Source organism: Phodopus roborovskii, unplaced genomic scaffold, assembly GCF_943737965.1.
Source record: "Phodopus roborovskii unplaced genomic scaffold, PHOROB, whole genome shotgun sequence".
Taxonomy (NCBI): domain Eukaryota; kingdom Metazoa; phylum Chordata; class Mammalia; order Rodentia; family Cricetidae; genus Phodopus; species Phodopus roborovskii.
In genome coordinates, this window is record NW_026126517.1 from 38,549,857 (window position 1) to 38,567,177 (window position 17,321).

The 17,321-nt window shown below is 36.4% G+C and overlaps 1 protein-coding gene across 1 annotated transcript in view; it reads right to left on the bottom strand.

The window, feature by feature from the left end:
• Window positions 1-17,321, bottom strand: part of Glce (glucuronic acid epimerase) — a 63,085-nt gene that overhangs the window by 15,552 nt on the left and 30,212 nt on the right. The window contains exon 2 of the mRNA XM_051197702.1: window positions 13,052-13,142. The gene's annotated coding sequence lies outside the window, so the exon portion shown is untranslated. The remainder of the gene's footprint in view (window positions 1-13,051; window positions 13,143-17,321) is intronic.

The window sequence follows — 17,321 nt, forward strand, 5'->3', positions numbered from 1 at the left end:
CTTTCTTCTAATCTTTTATATCTTTCTTTTCATTTGTATTTTGGGGAGGCTTCTCAAATTTGTATTCTATTATATCATGAATTCAATTTTCTAATGTGTTCTCTATTCTGGTGCAGTTTAATTTGGCTATTGCATAATTCAATTTCTACTCTATTTCTTATTTTAATGCCTTTTTTTTAAAGTTTCCATCCTGTTGTCCTTGTTTTATCTACACCCTTTGAATTTATTTATGTCTCTCTATTAGCTAGTACTCTTTTTTCATCCCAGCCTACTGCCTCCTTGTGAATTAATTTTCAACATCCATAATCTCCACAATTTTTCAAACCTGCAAGCATAAAAAGATGCTTTTCAAAATTTCCATCAAGTAAACTCTTATAAAAGTATATACTTTTGTTGATATGGAGAAAACAACCTGGAACAGAGCTGGAAGCTTCCATCCTGCCAGCTAACTTTCAAAATCTCAGAAGGTGCTATGTAGGCTACCAGAGGAGAAAAGGCATTAATGAACTTACTCAGCTGTGATCTTATGATCTACAAGACCAACCTGCCAGGCAAGATGTACTGTTAGGGAAGTAACCCATCTCTGGTATCATACACCTGGTGAAAAACCCATGGTGGGGGAGATCACAGGCCCTAATGAGTAAGCTGAACATTGTTTCATCAGCTAAATTGATGATCAGCTAAACTGACAATTGTGTCAATTCTAAACACTGATGTGTATACCCACAGACAATTGCTACTCTTGGCTTTAATCAGAGAAGACTCTTTCCAGGGAATGTTGGTGAACATAGACTCATGGCTGTATATGGCACTGATAAATATAGATGAGTGTTCACTCCTTTTTGAATACCTCTAAGATTCAGGAAGCACTATGGAAGAGAAGTGTAAAGGATATAAGAGCCAGAAGATATGAAGAAGAGCTATGAATGTTATCTTCTAGACAAGACATAGGCATTACAATCATGAACTCTGAGCAGCTGCAGATGCCTGCACTGGGTTTGCACAAGAATGGGCCTAATAGCAATAAGGCATCAGCTGTTATCAATTCACAGGAGTCGCATATCAGATATCCTGTACATCAGATATTTACATTATGATTCATAACAGTAGGAAAATTTGTGTTGCTATATTATTTATGATTTATTAAACCTCGCCTGAGGATTCAGAAAGCAAATTCAGCTACAAGCTATAGAGGTCAGGCAATAATGATACACACATTTAATCCCAGCAGTCAATGATGGCGATGTCCTTCTGTATGCTGTTAATGTATGCTTCTTTTATTGATTGATGAATAAAACACTGATTGGCCAGCAGCCAGGCAGGAAGTATAGGCGGGGCTATCAGACAAGGAGAATGCTGGTAAGAGGACACAGAGAGAAGCCACCAGAGAGAGATACCACGTAGCTAACGGGAAGACAGAATATCCAGGGATTCTCCATAAGATAAAGCCATGTGGAAATACATAGATTAATATTTATGGGTTAATGACTAAGAGAGAGCTAGTCAATATAAAGCTGAGCCATTGGCCAAACAGTTTATAATTAATATAAGCCCCTATGTGCTTATTTGGATACAAATGGCTTCGGGACCAGGAGGAACAGAAACTCTGCTTTCAAGGCATAGAGCTAGGAAGTGGTGGTACACACCTCTAATCCCAGGACTCAAGATTAAGAGGTAGGTGGATCTCTGTTAGTTCAAGGCTTTACTGAACTACATGAAACTGATTCAGTCCTAAAGAGAAACAGCTCACACAAAGATGATCTCAGCACTTGGGATCGCACATCTTTAGTCCAAGGACTCATGAGAGGTATATAAGAAAGAAGCAAGGTCTTAGATCAAGCATTCATTCTCCCCCCACACTGAGGATAGTATTAGGCATTCATTCTCCAGCCACACTGAAGATAGGAGGCATTCATTCGCCAACCACGTTGAGGATAGGAAAGACAGTGAAGTCTCAGGATTCCTCAGGCATGCTGAGGAGAGGCAGCAGGATAAGCTCATTCAGCCTGAGGTAGTGACTGGCTGCTTTGTTTTTCTAATTTTCAGCTTGAAGTTTGGAGCCCAATATCAGTCTCTGGGTCCTTTTATTTATTTGTGCTATAAAAATTACAGATAAGAAGTAGCAACAAAAATAATTTTATGGTTGGGAAATCACCACAACATGAGGAATTGTATTTAAGGGTCTCAGCATTAGGAAGGTTGAAAAACTTTGGCACAGATGAAGGAGGAACTCTCAGGTCTCTACTCAACTGCTGGGCTATTTGCTACTGATAGATTCATGGAGAGGCACAATTGATTAAGACCTTCAGTTATGAATGCACTGATGACTCCACCAGGCACCAATGGATAGTTCCAATCTAATAATCAAAGACTGCCTTGATTTAACTGATGGGTCATAAAACAAAACACCATGAATCTGGGAAAGGGTGTGATAGGGATGGGAAGAAGATAAAGCAAGGCTGCGAGAGAATAAAATGTATTATATACACGCATAAAGCTGTCAACAAAATAAATCCACTAAAAGTCTATGTTTTGCCTTGTATTGTTTTTGTTTTTGTAATGGAAGCAGAATCTTCTCTCCAGTGTTTCCTATAAATCAGCTAGATCTAGAGGCTTGATAAAAGTAGGTGTATACAATGTAGAACTCTCTCTGTGATACTAAAATTAATCTGTGTGTTCAGGTCTTGCCAGACTAAAATAGCCATTAAAAAATTCTCCATTAGCAATTAACCTATTACCTCATCAGTCCTTCTGTACTAGTTTAGCCAGTGCCAATACCTTCAAATTGGCTCCTAAGTCCTTTCTTTCATACAACCTCAATGGCTTTTGATAGCTTATTTGTTATTTTTCATGACAAGATATCTTAGGTTCATCATGTACACTTCCTGCCTAGGTCCTGCAACAGCCATTGTTTTCAAGTTCTGGTTCCTTGAAGTGTGAATATCTAGTATTCAGTTTCTTGGCATTTCAGTATGCATATAATATTACCCTGGGCTTCCAGTTCGGGTTTCATTTCAATGGTTCCTAGAGGGGGAGTTAGAGGGAATTGGATACCTGTGCTAAGCTATACTGCTGTGAGGATTGGGTTATGCTGTTAGAAATAGACACCATGTTCCAGACACGGTTACTTTTTACTCACACAAAAGAAACCCAAAAGTAGGCAGTCTGAAGCTTTGAACGTCGCTACATGCTCATCAAGGACATAGCCACTTTTAATCTTTTTCTATCAACCTATGACCCAAGAAAGCTACTGAAGCCTCAGCTTTATGTCTGCATTGCAGCCCAGGAAGCAGAAGAAAGGCCCAAGGGCAAGAGACTGCCTCTCTGCATGGAATCAGTTTCCTTTAACGAGGCTTCCTTTCAGTTTCACATAATGCTTCTGACAGCTCATTAGCTAAACCTCAGCAGCATGGCCACCTCAAGTTGAAAGGAAGGATGAGAAATATCTTTTGTTCCAGACAGCAATGTGCTAAGTTAAAAAACAAGTAGAGTTCTGAGAAGCAGAACATGGATATGGGGAACAAGCCAGTGTACAACCACACCCTCTTACCAGGAAGTCCTACCAATGTACAAACTAAAACACTTTCTCCTCATTATCGCTTTTCTCACATCTCAATTATACTGAATTCATATCAGCCACACAATTCAATTAATCATTTTAATTTTACATGGCATATGTTTAGATTAACACACTTTTTGAAGCAAGCAGAGAGCCTTATTCTTTAAGGACTGTACAATACTTCAAAGAACATTTTAGTTAGACTATAATTGCTAAACCTTTCTGAGATTGTTATAAATCTGTTGGCATTCTCTAGACTGAAGGTACAGGGCAAATTTCACTTGTATATTTTGCTGCTATTGATGCTTGCTACCATAGTCACTGTTGGCCACTGTTGGCCATAAATAGTAAGCTGAAATATATCTGATCCAGAAACCCAGAAGGCCTAGCCTGCTCTAAGCACAGTATGAGTACTTACACACCCTTTCAATCTACTTTACTAGGCTGTCCCTGCCCAGCAACCTCATCTTCCCATCATCCCAAGCTGGGGCTGAGTACTACCACCAGCATTCCACATACATTAGCAATCCTGTAACCCCTGTCTACTATGGCATGTTTGGGTTAAAAATCATCAACAATTCAGAAAAACTGTTTTTTTTTTTTTTTTTTAAGAGAGGGAAAGTTACAGAAAAAAAAAATACACTCCCCATATACCATGTGCTATGTATACACAGTAGAATTTATACTAACATTTATCTGACTTTAAAGGGTTAAGTTCTCTCCACCAGGCCACAGAATCATATTATGTGGTTCCAAATCATTATATATTTCTGTCAACCAGGTAAGAGCAGAATAACTTGCTCATGGTTTGTGCAGGGACAATGAGCAGTACCATGTACCAGCTTCTGAAAGGCAGAACTGTTCCAAGAGTCTCTAAGTTCTTAACAATCTCTAGTGGCAGCATAAGGAACTAGGAGCGAAGGACTACTCTGTATCCAGAAAATCAACACTGCAGTGGAGCTAAATACCTCTTTGAAATATTGTATAGCACTTAAATAAAAGGGCTCTCTGCTTGCTTCTAAGCAATGTGTTAAACTAACACAAGCTATGGAAACAAATCAGTTCAGAAAGGAGTTGCAAGCCTTTGCAGCTGTGTAAGATTTCTCCACTCGCTAGGAAAGCCAAGACAAAAAGAGCCTAAGGATCTGCCTGAAGGATCTAAAGACCTCCTATAAAATCTCATTTCTTAAAGGTCTCCCACTTCCCATCAGTGCTACCCTGGGAACTGTGATACCAGCCTTGAGACCTGGCCTAATCTTTCGCAACTTAAAAAAAGTGTTTTAAATATCACATTATAATTTTCTCTTAATAATAAATATTCAACAGAATAATGAACAGGAGACTAGGGAGCTTCTTATAAAAGAGAAGAGGAAGAGACCAGCAGTTTCAAGTCCTTATCAGTCATCACATTTTCTTCTCTGAACTCAAGTGGGTGGCTCCATTCTCCAGATAAGAACACAGACATGAGTCAATGACTTACCCAGGCTTTGTTATTGCTGCCAATCCCTTTTTTGTACCAGTTCTCTCACTGGCACCCCAAAAGTGTCTAGGACTAAATGAAATTGAGTATGTACCCATAGAAATGTGGAAATATTTCTAAACAAACAGGAAGGTGACTGAGTTGTGTTAATTGAAGAATCCTATTTTTTTCTTTCAAATAAGTTACTAATTTATTCAAAGTTATAATTTGTTCCAAACCTAATAAACTGTATAGGCAGAAGTCTAATAAATGATACAGGTGGAGACTAAAGCCAAATTATAGGCCAAACTCCAACTTTAAACTTTGGTTTTTTTTTGTTTTGTTTTGTTTTTGGTTTTTTTTGAGACAACAGTTTCTCTGTGTAGCCCTGGCTGTCCTGGAACTCATCTTTAAACCAGGTTGGCCTCAAACTCAAAGAAATCCTCCCATCTCTGCTTCTAGAATGCTGGGATTAAAGTTATGGCCCAGCCAATTTAAACTTTTAATCCAGTGTTTGCCATACTATGTTTCTGCTGAATTTCATTTATCATTTATCTCTGTACTACTAGAGCATGCTAACCTTTTTAAAACTTGTGTTCCAAATGTCATTCATTTGCCCTCCAAAATTTAAAAACAGCAGAATTTTTTATCCTTGATTTCCAACAGAGGGCTGAGTCTTTAATGAGGTAGCACATACTTTAGGTGATGTAAACTGAAGAAAACCATGAACTACTCACTAAAGAGAAATACTGTTAGAAATTCTAAAACTAAACAGGTTATACATGAGCAGTGGTGCCATTTAAGCCACAAGTAATCCAAATGTCCATCAACTGCTGGCTCAGGTGTACAATGGAATACAACTCAGCAACACACAGATTCCAATACTTGTCCCATCGTGGAAGACTCTCCAAAACATTCTAAGAAACTACACGTAAAAGGCTACCCACTACTTGTAAATTTATTTCTGGTAGTGGTTAGAAGAGATATCTGTCAGGGGGATGGCACAAAAGAACATGAAGAACTTTCTGGGGCAATAAAAATATTCTATATATTTGACTGTTGTGGTGGTAAATGACAAAACTCACCAAACTGTATATAGTATTTTATTATACACAAATTATACTTCAAGCTAGACTTGGCTGAGAGTCATCTTAGTAAGACTTTGTCCCAAAATAGTAAGTCAAAGAGGATTGAGGATATAGCTCAGTGGTAGAGTGTGGATGAGGCCCTGAGTTAAATCCAAGAACCTCAATAAAACTGACTTTTTAAGCAACAGATAAAATTAGTCTTGTATAAAGGCACACAAGCTATCTGTTTTTGAGATGGTCTCACTATGTGGCCAGGATGGCCTTGAACTCCCAGTATTCTTGCCTCAGCCTTCTAACTGCTCAAATTTCAGGCATGCATCACTCACTATCTCTGTGTGTGCATACACACATACCATATTTTTAAAATTACTATGAAAATAAAGAAACTAGTTAAATAGGTTAGATGAACAAAGGTAGAAAAGTATATTTTGAGAAATACCCAAGGTTTAGGGTCTGAGAGACTTAAATTTCAATCTTGCTAAGATAGACAACCTTTTAAAAAGCAATTTCATTTTTAGAATTATTTATGTTATATGTAAGTCTCTGCACCACCATTGTGCTTCGTACCTATGCAGGTCAGAAGAATGTGAATCCCCTAGAATTGGAATTAGACAGCTTGAGCCACCATGTGGGTGCTGGCAAACAAACCCAGGTCCTCTGCAAGAGCAGCCAGCGCTCTTAACCACTGAGTGTTGTGGAATAATCCTCTTGTACACTGTAAAGATTTGTCACTAGAATTGGTTTAATAAAAAACTGTTTGGCCAGTAGCCAAGCAGGAAATATAGGTGGGACAACCAAACTAAGGATGCTGGGATGAAGAAAGGCAGAGTCAGAGGAGGCACTAGTCAGACAGAGGAAGCAGAGGTAACAATCCATGAGGCATGTGGTAGAACTCAGATAAGAAATATGGGTTAATTTAAATTGTAAGAGCTAGTTAATAATAAGCCTGAGCTATCAACTGAGCATTTGTAATTAATATTAAGACTCCATGTCAGTTATATTTGGAAACTTGCAGGCAGGAAAGATAAGTGTCTACAACTGAGCCATCTTTTAGCCCCAAGACAGACAATGTTATATAAATTAAATAACCTTCCTAAAAATTCTTCTCATCTATAAATCAAATATAATATCTATTTCATGAAATAGTTACAAGATAAAATGAACACCTCCATTTAGTGCCTATCACACAGCAGACACTCATAGTAGGCAGAAAGAGGGAAATGATTAGCAAGTTATACCTTTGAAGGCCAGTGAAATGAATGATCTTCACCTATCTACCAATTCATTTAATAAAATATTTAAAAGACATCTACTGACATTTTCCCAAATAAGCAACCTGAAATATCAGAGTACCTATTCCCCTGAACAGAGTTCTTTTCTTTAAGCTTCTGTAATTTTTATTATCTCATAAAAGTTAGTAAGAATGACAATCAAGAAAAAAACTACAATCTGCCTTTGTACAGTATGATATATTGGTCAGGAACATAAATTTTATCAGCCATAAATGTGAACTAAGTAAGATTTAAGGTAAGCTCTCCCAGATGAACAATTTTCCAAACAAACAGGAAGGTGACTGGATTGGATTACTGTAGCATGGTAGGATTTTCCTCCGCCTCCTATTTAAGGCTTCATCACATACCAAGTGAAGGATGTATTTTCTCAGTTTTAAAATCTGAAGTGAAAGCAAACTACAGCACAGAAATTCTGTTTAGCTAAGTAATACAGCTGTAGTAGATGTCAATTTTCAAGAATTATTTCTTAATGTACAAAAATATATTTCCTATACACAACACATAATCTAAAAGTTAAAACCCTATTTCACTGATACTTATGAAAGCAATTTACATAATAATCAACGTGATTATTTAGAGTTGGAAGTTGAACCTAAGTATTAGACAAAACCAAAAGACAAACCACATCCTTGACTGCTTCCTTGCATTTATATGGGCATCACAAATATTTCATACAGCCTTGGAAGTCTTCTCTCCCTACCATAAGTTCTACCACACAGCCTATACACTGCTCCATGCCAAAATAAATAAATGAATGAATGAATAAAGTTTCTTTAAGACAGAAGTCTAATTATTACTCAAACTTGGGATGTAGCTACGTGGTATAGAGTTCAAGCCTAGAGTGCCTTGAGGCCCTGGGTCAGATTCCCAGCACTTAAAAGTAAATTATTACTCACATTTGGTAAACTTAGATTACAAAGGCTAGCAGATATTAAGAAATCAAAAGTTAATATGATATACAAATCTTCCCTTTTATATTATACCAAATGCAATGCAGCGAAAGCTTTCATATAGTCCAAGAATAACATGGGTTATATGGCCTGTGGTAAACATTCATAATAAAGGCTGTATTTCTTTGTCGGAGACACAATTTTTATCTCTACAAAAACAAAATTTTAAAAGAAGTTTAACAGTACATACTCAGTGTGAAGACAGGACACCCATTTTCTACCTCTCCCTTTTCTACCCCAATTTCTTTTCAAAATTTTTACTTTTCTGGCTATATATGGAAACTCAAAAAGTGGTGTTATTCACTAAATTCTTCCATCAAACATGGTGATATTTGGCCATTATTTGAACTATTTTTTCTGTCTCCCTATCTCCATCTCTAACTTACTATGTTAATTTGTTTCATAACATCTTATAGTTAAGTGACACAGTGACACTGTGTTCTTTTCTTTCTCTTGGTGTTTCATTTACAATCTTTAATTACATTTTAATTTATTTAGAGTGTATGTGTTGACACATATGTGCCATGATATACATGTAGAGATCAGAGAACAATTTCAGTTCTCTCCTTCTACCACATGGGTTCTGGATACCAAGCCTGGGCAGTGGGTGCCCTTGGTAGTCTATCTGAATACATGCATTGCCATGTCTTCAGGTTTTAACTCTTCCTTTTTTCCTGAAATATATAACATGATGCTGATTCCATTCCAGATATTGTTCTCTTACATAAGTTCTATTTGGGTCTGTTTTGTAAATAAATTCCACTTTCCTTAGCATGTTCATGTTTTCCTCTGTTCTCTTGGAACATAAGGAGTACATTTGTAATAGCTGCCTTAATATCTGTATTTGATAATTTCATCACGTTACCTCTTTTTTTACTGGTTGATTTTTGTCCTAGCTAAGGATCATATTTTTCTGCCTTAGAAATTTGCAAAGTAGTATATTTTTCTAAATTAGTTATGAATATGTTTATTTGTATGCTTAACTTCAGTGAAGTGTACAATGATAGACTGCATTTTTAAAAACAGGTTCTATTCACTGTAAGCATGAATTAAAATGTCCTCACTGTATTTTACCCTTTTAAGTATACAGCACAGTATTTGTTATATATAAGCACAATGATGCATAAAGCCTTTTATTCTTACTTATCTGAGACTGTACATCCATCCATAAGACACATAAATTCCACATTTCTCTCTGCAACATAGCCCTTGCCAGCTACTGCTTTACTTTTGTTGAGTCTGACCATTTTAAATAGCTTTGAACACAGTGCCCTTATGTGGTGGCATCTATCTAGCTTTTTAAAATCCATTTCTAGGCTCTCTGCATTAATAACATCCCAATTAAATAAGGTCCCAAATCTATTTCAAGAGGGTTCTGACATGGAGAATAAATGACCTCCTAAAGGCTCTCACATTGGAAACATATCCATTAATGTTGCCTATGGAATACTGTCTTAGGGTTTCTACTGCTGTGAAGAGACACCATTACCACTGAAACTTTTCTAAAATTAATCTAATAATACTTATCTTTACATCCCAGGCAAAGTTTGTCCTCCTCCTTCTCCTCAGTCCCTTCCACCAGGTTACCCACCCCCCAATCGACCCCTTCTCCATTTGTTTAGGAAATATCACCCATGAATATCGACAAAACATATTTTTATCAAATTGTAGTAAGACTAGGCACTTCCCCCATGGACTTACAGAGACTTACAGGGGCTTATAGAGACTAAACTGACAACCAGGGAGCTGTCATGGGACTGATCTAGGCCCTCTGCATATATGTGACAGCTGTGTAGCTTGGTCCTCATGTGGGACTCCTAACAGTGGGAGCAGGGGCTGTCTCTTACTCTTTTACTGATATTTGGGATCCTACTCCCCCTACTGGATTACCTTGACCATGGCAACTCTTATAAAGGAAAGCATTTAACTGAGGTGGAATCTTAATAGTTTTGGTGGTTTAGTTCATTATTACCATGGTGGAGAGCATGGTGGCTGGGAGTATGGAGGCGTGCAGGCAGACATGGTGCTGGAGAATCTACATTTTGAGCCAAAGGAACTGAACTGGACACTGGAAGTGACTTGAGCCCTAAAACCCACCTCCACAGTGACACATTTCCAACACTTCCTAATAGTGCCATTCCCTTAGAAAGGAGCAGAGATTGTATGGGAGGAAAATATAGCTACTGATCTCCCAAATTTGCTAAAATTTGTGCTCAGCCACCACTGTGGAAAGCAGACACACCCTATGGTCTAACAAGTCTATATTTCAATACACTCCCTGAACTGAGATGTGAAATGAGACCATGAACTGCAACATGATCTCAAAATTACATCTGTACACCTAAGTTGGCAGCAGCATTGTTCATAGACACAGCCCATGTGTCCAATGAAGGATGAATGGATACATGTGGCCAAACACACACAGTGAAATAGCCTTTACTTTTGTTTAAAAACAGGAAAGCTATAAAATATTTCAGTTTTAAGGGCATTATACTAAATGAAATAAATTATACACAGAAAACAAATACTGTATGTATGACTTATAGTAGTTATAATGAAGTAGTTAGAAAGTCACAAAGAGACCAGAGAAGAGTGGTCACCAGGGGAAGTTACTGGGGGGTTTAAGATGGGTACAAAGTTTCAAAATGAAAAACTGTGGAGAAACATGCATAACGTTTGGAATGTATTTAATATCCCTAGACTGTACATCTAAAAAATGGCTAAGACAGCAAATTTCATGGTATAAATATTTTAATACACACACAAATAGAAACAACAAAAGTACAGCAAATATGATTTAACCTCAGGAGCTAAACTCTAATGATTTAATTCACAGACAAAAAGAATAAGAGCTTAGTGGCTTGTTCAAAGTCACACAACTAGTCTGGCTATAGTAACTCCTGATTTCAAGTCTTCCAAATCCCAAGACTTGTGCTTGCCTTTGTAACTTACTACCTGAGCTGATCTACTTGTATCACAGGATGGAATAAACGAATATATTCATATATGTTTTTATATCACCTACACAAAGTGTAAATTACTTTATCCTAGAATGTTTTAAAAGAATATAAAACCATTGGATTCTTTATTTATTTTTTATTATGTTGTGCTTTTGCTTTACCAAATGTGAATTAATATTTATCAAATTTTAAGGAAAAGGTCTTATTAGTTGATGGTTTTTATACCCCAAGACAGTTTCCCATACAAATTTTACCACACTTGAAACATTTTCTGTTTATTAATTTGAGGTTAATATGTTAGAAATAGTGAGCTAATCCTTGATATAGATGAATTTATATTAAATGTACTATAGATGTCATTAGTAAAACAAAAACGTTAAGAACTAAATTGACAATTCTACATAAAATCATTAATCTTAAAATTTTAGCAGTACTACAGAATAAAATATAGTTAATATAAAGATGGTTTAATCATTGTACAAATAGTTTATCGATCTACCATAAAATGAGTTTATTGACAAAACAGTTTTCTTGTAAGCAAATCATCATGCATCAGAAAATATATGTCTGTATTACTATTAGCTGAAATTCAGAAATTCAATACATACTTATTAACTGAAATGATACTTACTTAGTATAATATTTATAAAACAAACTATTATATGACTACAGATACTTTAAATTTCCTGATTTCTTTAAAAGTTTAAAATTTGTTTTCTAAGAGAAAATCAAACACAGATATCACGTACAAATCCATCATAAACCAAACATATCCTCTCAGGCTGGGTGTCATACAAGGAAGGCTGTTTCAAACCCAATGAGTTATTTTATAAGCTGAAGATTACAAAAAGTTTAGTTTTAATAAATTACCTAGAATGAGTTCCTTCCAAATCCTTATTTTTCTTCAGATTTTGGTATCTAAAATAGATATTTCTTTAATAGAGTTTGGAAATTCTAATTTACATGCTAGATTTTAAAATGTTTTTCTGTTTTTCCTTTTAGCCCTTTAGAGATTGTTGGAAAATACAGCATACATTTTATAGACTTTCTCAACTCCAATTTTAGTTTCTTTTAATGTTTCTAAACATTTATAATTTTAGGAATCACATTAAATTAGATCTAGTAACCAAGAACAGCAAAATCCATGTGCTGAAGTTCCTTTTATAAACTAGCCCAGTATTTTCATGGAAACTCCATAAATCTCCTTAAATAGTGTAAATTTCTTCTAGATTACTCACATAATACCTGGTACAAAACAAATGCTTTGTCAGCAGTTGTTATACTGTATTGTTTAGGAAATTACAACAAGGAAATTAAATTTACATATTTTTTCTTGCAAATATCTTTGAACTGATACTAGTGGAATCCACCAATATGGAACTGGCTCCCTAATGTATTTTATATTAGGATATTTTCATTTAAAACTTCATCTGCTATAAATTACTGTGGTGGTTTGAATAGAAGAGGCCCATTGGGAGTAGCATTCTATTAGAGGTGTGGCCTTGTTGGAGTGGGTGTGGCATTGTGGAGGAAATGTGTCACTAGGCTTTGAGGTTTCCAAAGCACAAGCCTGGCCAGTGTGTCTGTTTCTCTCCCTGGTGTCTGCTTATCTGGGTATAGAACTCCCAGCTACCTCTCCAGCACCAATATCTAGTTAGACTCAGAAATAAAAATATGTTAATAAAATACTAAAATGTTTGAAAATGTATAATGGTACAACTATATTTTATTAAATAATCTTACCTTAAACAAGTGAAAGAATCAAAATCCTAATACATTTCTGGCTTCAGTTCAAAAAATATTGGAATCAAAACTTCAGTTTCTTGTTAAGTTCCTAGAAGAAAAAAATGAAAATGAAAAACCTTTCAGCAAGATTTGATTTCAGATAAAGTGTAGCAATTACAGCATTCCAACTGTCCCCCTAACTCAATGTAGCTCTAAGACCTGGCTAAAATGCCTAGAGTAGAATACATGGCACCCAGAAAAGTAAATGGCAACAAGCAGGTCCTATAAGAAGACAACAATACAAAGCACCATTTTAGAATGACCATCATTTTGGTTTCTTCTGGTATCATCCATCCAGTCTGAAGTGTGTATGGCCCAAAGAAGTTTCATGTTCTAGCTGTCATGAGGATCACTACTCAGAGGCAAGGGAACCTTGCTCTCTGGTCAGAGGTGCTGCAGTTCCAATAGGATACAGACATTCGTGAGCACATATGAGCATGCATGTATGTGTGATATTCAGCCCCTCTCCCTACTTAGTTCTGAAGATGAGCATAGCTTCAGGGAGTCCACCTTAACAAATAAAGCTTCACATTTCTGTCAGAGATTAGAAAATGGTAGCCCAGAGACCACTGGAGAGCATAAACAAGATCAACAATGCAGCAAAATATTGTATTGTAGGTGCACCATGACATACACATGATGGGATTACCAACTGACAACCTACCACATGTTGAAAATACTCTAAAACATGCATTTAGCACACCTAACCTACTGAATATCATGGCCTAATCTATATGCACTCATGACACTTAGGTTACAACCAGATGAAACCTTTTAATTCAAAGCCTGTTTCAAAATAAAGTGTTGAGTATCTTGTGTGATCTACTGAACATTATACAGAAAGTGAAAACCCAGAAAATGTGGATGGTTTGCTTTATACTGTGACAAAGTTAAGAAGATCCTAGGTCTAACCATCATGAACTGAGGACTGTTTGGATTGGACAGTAAGTCAACATATTAACTATGCGTACTGATATAAATGACAGGGAAAAAGAAAAAAAATCTTATTAGAAACTTCCTAATAATACTCATCAATTTGCTCTGCCCATAACATGAAACTTCACTGCCTCAGCACGAGTATGGGCTGAATTCTGCAACTCATTTCCAAAGGTTAGAATACAGAAAAACTTTGTCGTGGGGATACTAAGCAAACACTACCTTCTTCAAGTAGTACTGTCTTCGTGTACTCCCTGAAAAAGGGTGAAAGGACTCTGTGTTCCTATTTTCTAAAACCTGTTTAATCATGAGAAAAGTACCAAAGTGCATTAGACGAATTCTATGGAACACCTGGCTTTTACTCAGAACAATTAAGGTCATATAAAGCAAAGACAGGAAACTGTCACAAACTACAAGAGACATTCCACAAAAGTCATGTGGAATCCTGGACTATGAAGAAGCTAGTAAGGAATGAGTTTGAAACCCAAAGGTGTTGTTAACTGACTACTTCTGGAATTAACTAAAGCCCAATCAGCTAGGCACACCTGTGGGGGATTTGTCTTGACTGGATCATTTGAGGTTCAGAAGACCCATCTTACATCTGGACCACATTTTCTGGTGGCAGCTTATAGAAAAAACATAGAAGGAAGTAGCTGAGATATCCGGTCTCCTAGGCCTTGGACTTTCTACCAGGAGATAACCACTGTTGGACTAGGAGGATCACACCCTGTAAGCCTGTTAATAAACCGTGTGTGTGTGTGTGTGTGTGTGTGTGTGTGTGTACCTTGACAAATTTAGCAAGTATTAATGCAACAAAGTTTGTTTTTTCCTGCTAATAAAAAATAGCCTCGTACAGTTATATATGCCTGTAATTCCTGTTACTTGTGGGGCTAAGGCAGGAAGATCATAACTTTCAAGCCAAACAGGACTATATAATGAAATCCCATGTCAAAGACAAAACAACCTCCCACTCCCAATCAAATAAGCCCCCCCAAAGCTCTTTTTAAACAACATTGACTTATGGGCCAGAAATATGACTCAATGTGGAAAGCACTTCTATGTAGGCTTAAGGATCCTTAACATCCATGAAAAAAACTATTGTGACCTGAATGCTTTATTGGGGGGCAGAGACAGGAGGACCCTGGGGGCTTACTGGCCAGCTAGTCTACCCAAAATGGAGAGCTCTGGGGTCAGTGGGAGATTTGTTTCAAAAAGGAAGGCAGAGAGCAATACAGAAAGACCCAATCCAGACCTCTGACCTCCACATGCAGGTGTTCTGGCAAAGGTACATGCCTCTACTCTTAACTTACAGTCAGTAGAAAATTGGGGGGGGGGGTGATTTATTACAGAGAGAATTCTGAAAATGAAAAACAATACTTTGTTTCCTTTTTTATTATCAGGGAAAATAAGTTTATTATCAGGGAAAGTAAGATATTTGAATAAGTAGGGTGAGAGAAAGCAAAGACAGTTAAGTAGAAAAGGGATTTCACAAGTAATTTCACTCTTACCTCCACTGAGGAAGCAGTACTATAAGCTTACAATGATTATTACATTACTCACATGTGGTTATAAAACATCAAAGTCTATGCATTTTAATAATGAAATAAAATAAAATAAAGAGGCCCTATGCCTCAAACACTTTCATCATGCCATTTAATCTTTTGGTTACTGTTAATCCTACTTATTTTAAAAAATAATATTCAGCCAACTACTTCTAAGGCAAACTCAGTTCTCTACTTTCTACTAACGTCAGCAACACTTTCACATAGCCATCCTTCACTCATCTACATTTGCACTAATTTCAAATGGGCAACAAAAGGGTCTGTAATGAACAGCTTTCACCCTAAGTCCTTCTGTTCTAATATTACATTCAATTAGAAATGAACGGTATGCTTCAAGAATTTAGGTTTGCACCAGAAACACATTGTGGGGGAAATAATTTACATTGGTTACTGATTCCTTTTTAACAAAAGCTATCTATCTGTATGTGGTATCTGTAAAAATTCAGCAAGGTCAGTTTAGCTTCAACATCCATTCAAATAGCTCCTAATATAAAGCCATGCATTTATTGTTTCACATAATCTACTAGAAGTTCCATTTTCAAAGGTTGATTTATAACCACATTAGATTTCCAAAAAACAAGACACCTGCCAACAACTTCTGCCAGGTTGGTACATCTTGGCTGTCTCTCTGTGGCAATGGATGTGTTTAGTAACTCCTATATTTTAATATTCAGAATCACAGAGATTTCTCTCCCTTCTCAAAAGAACCAAGAAATGTTCAATCATTATTTCTTTTTTCCTTGTTGCTGTGTAGGACAAATGACACCAAACTCCTCTTTGTCAGTATTGCCAGAATATAACAGCTATCTGAATACTTATTTTATTTAGTCAATTAATAAACAATTAACAACATAAATAAAACAAGACAAAAATCCCGTGATCATGGAAATTAGTGTGAGTAAACACAGTTGGCCTTTAGAAGAGGCAATGGAAAAGAAGGTCAACACACAGCTGCTTAGTGCAAAACCTGAAGTTGCATAACTCAAATAGAGGTCACGAAAATTTGGCAACACTAAAAGGTTCCTGCATGTGTAACAACCAAAGCTTGATTAAAAAACCAATAAGCAATGAGCCAAGAGTGTTTCTGGCAGTGTTCTTCTGTGATGCATCATGAACTTCACTGCAACCCTGGTTCTGATGCCTAAGCTCAGATTCTAAACCATTACACTATGAATTGCAGTGTTTTAAATGTACATAAAAACTTTTCTGCCCTTACAGAAACATAATGGTTTAATTATGGAAATCAATAAAATTTTAATTTTCTTATCATCATTTCTCAGCATGTAAACTTCAAATTAGTATATCAATAATGTTATATTAGGCTCAAATATTTTACTTAAAATGGTTATTTGGCTGAGCAGTGGTGTGGTGTTCACTTTAAATCTCAGCACTTGGAATGCAGAGACAGGTGGATTTCTGTGAGTTCAAGGCCAGCCTGATCTACAAACAGAGTTCCAGGACAGCCAGGGATATTACACAAAGAAACCCCGTCTCGAGGGCTGGGGGGGAGAAGGGTGTATGAAGATGCTCTATGCCCAGCAATGTCAAATAGTTAGACAAGATTTACTTTTTATAGAAAAACAAAAATCTCATCTCAGCATGCAAATTTACTTTAATCTTTAATGAATGGCAAAATTAAATGTAAACCAAAGAACTGTTTTTAAATAAGTACACAATTGTCATTAAATGTTTGATTTGTACACATTTTAAATACATATATACCTGCGGGG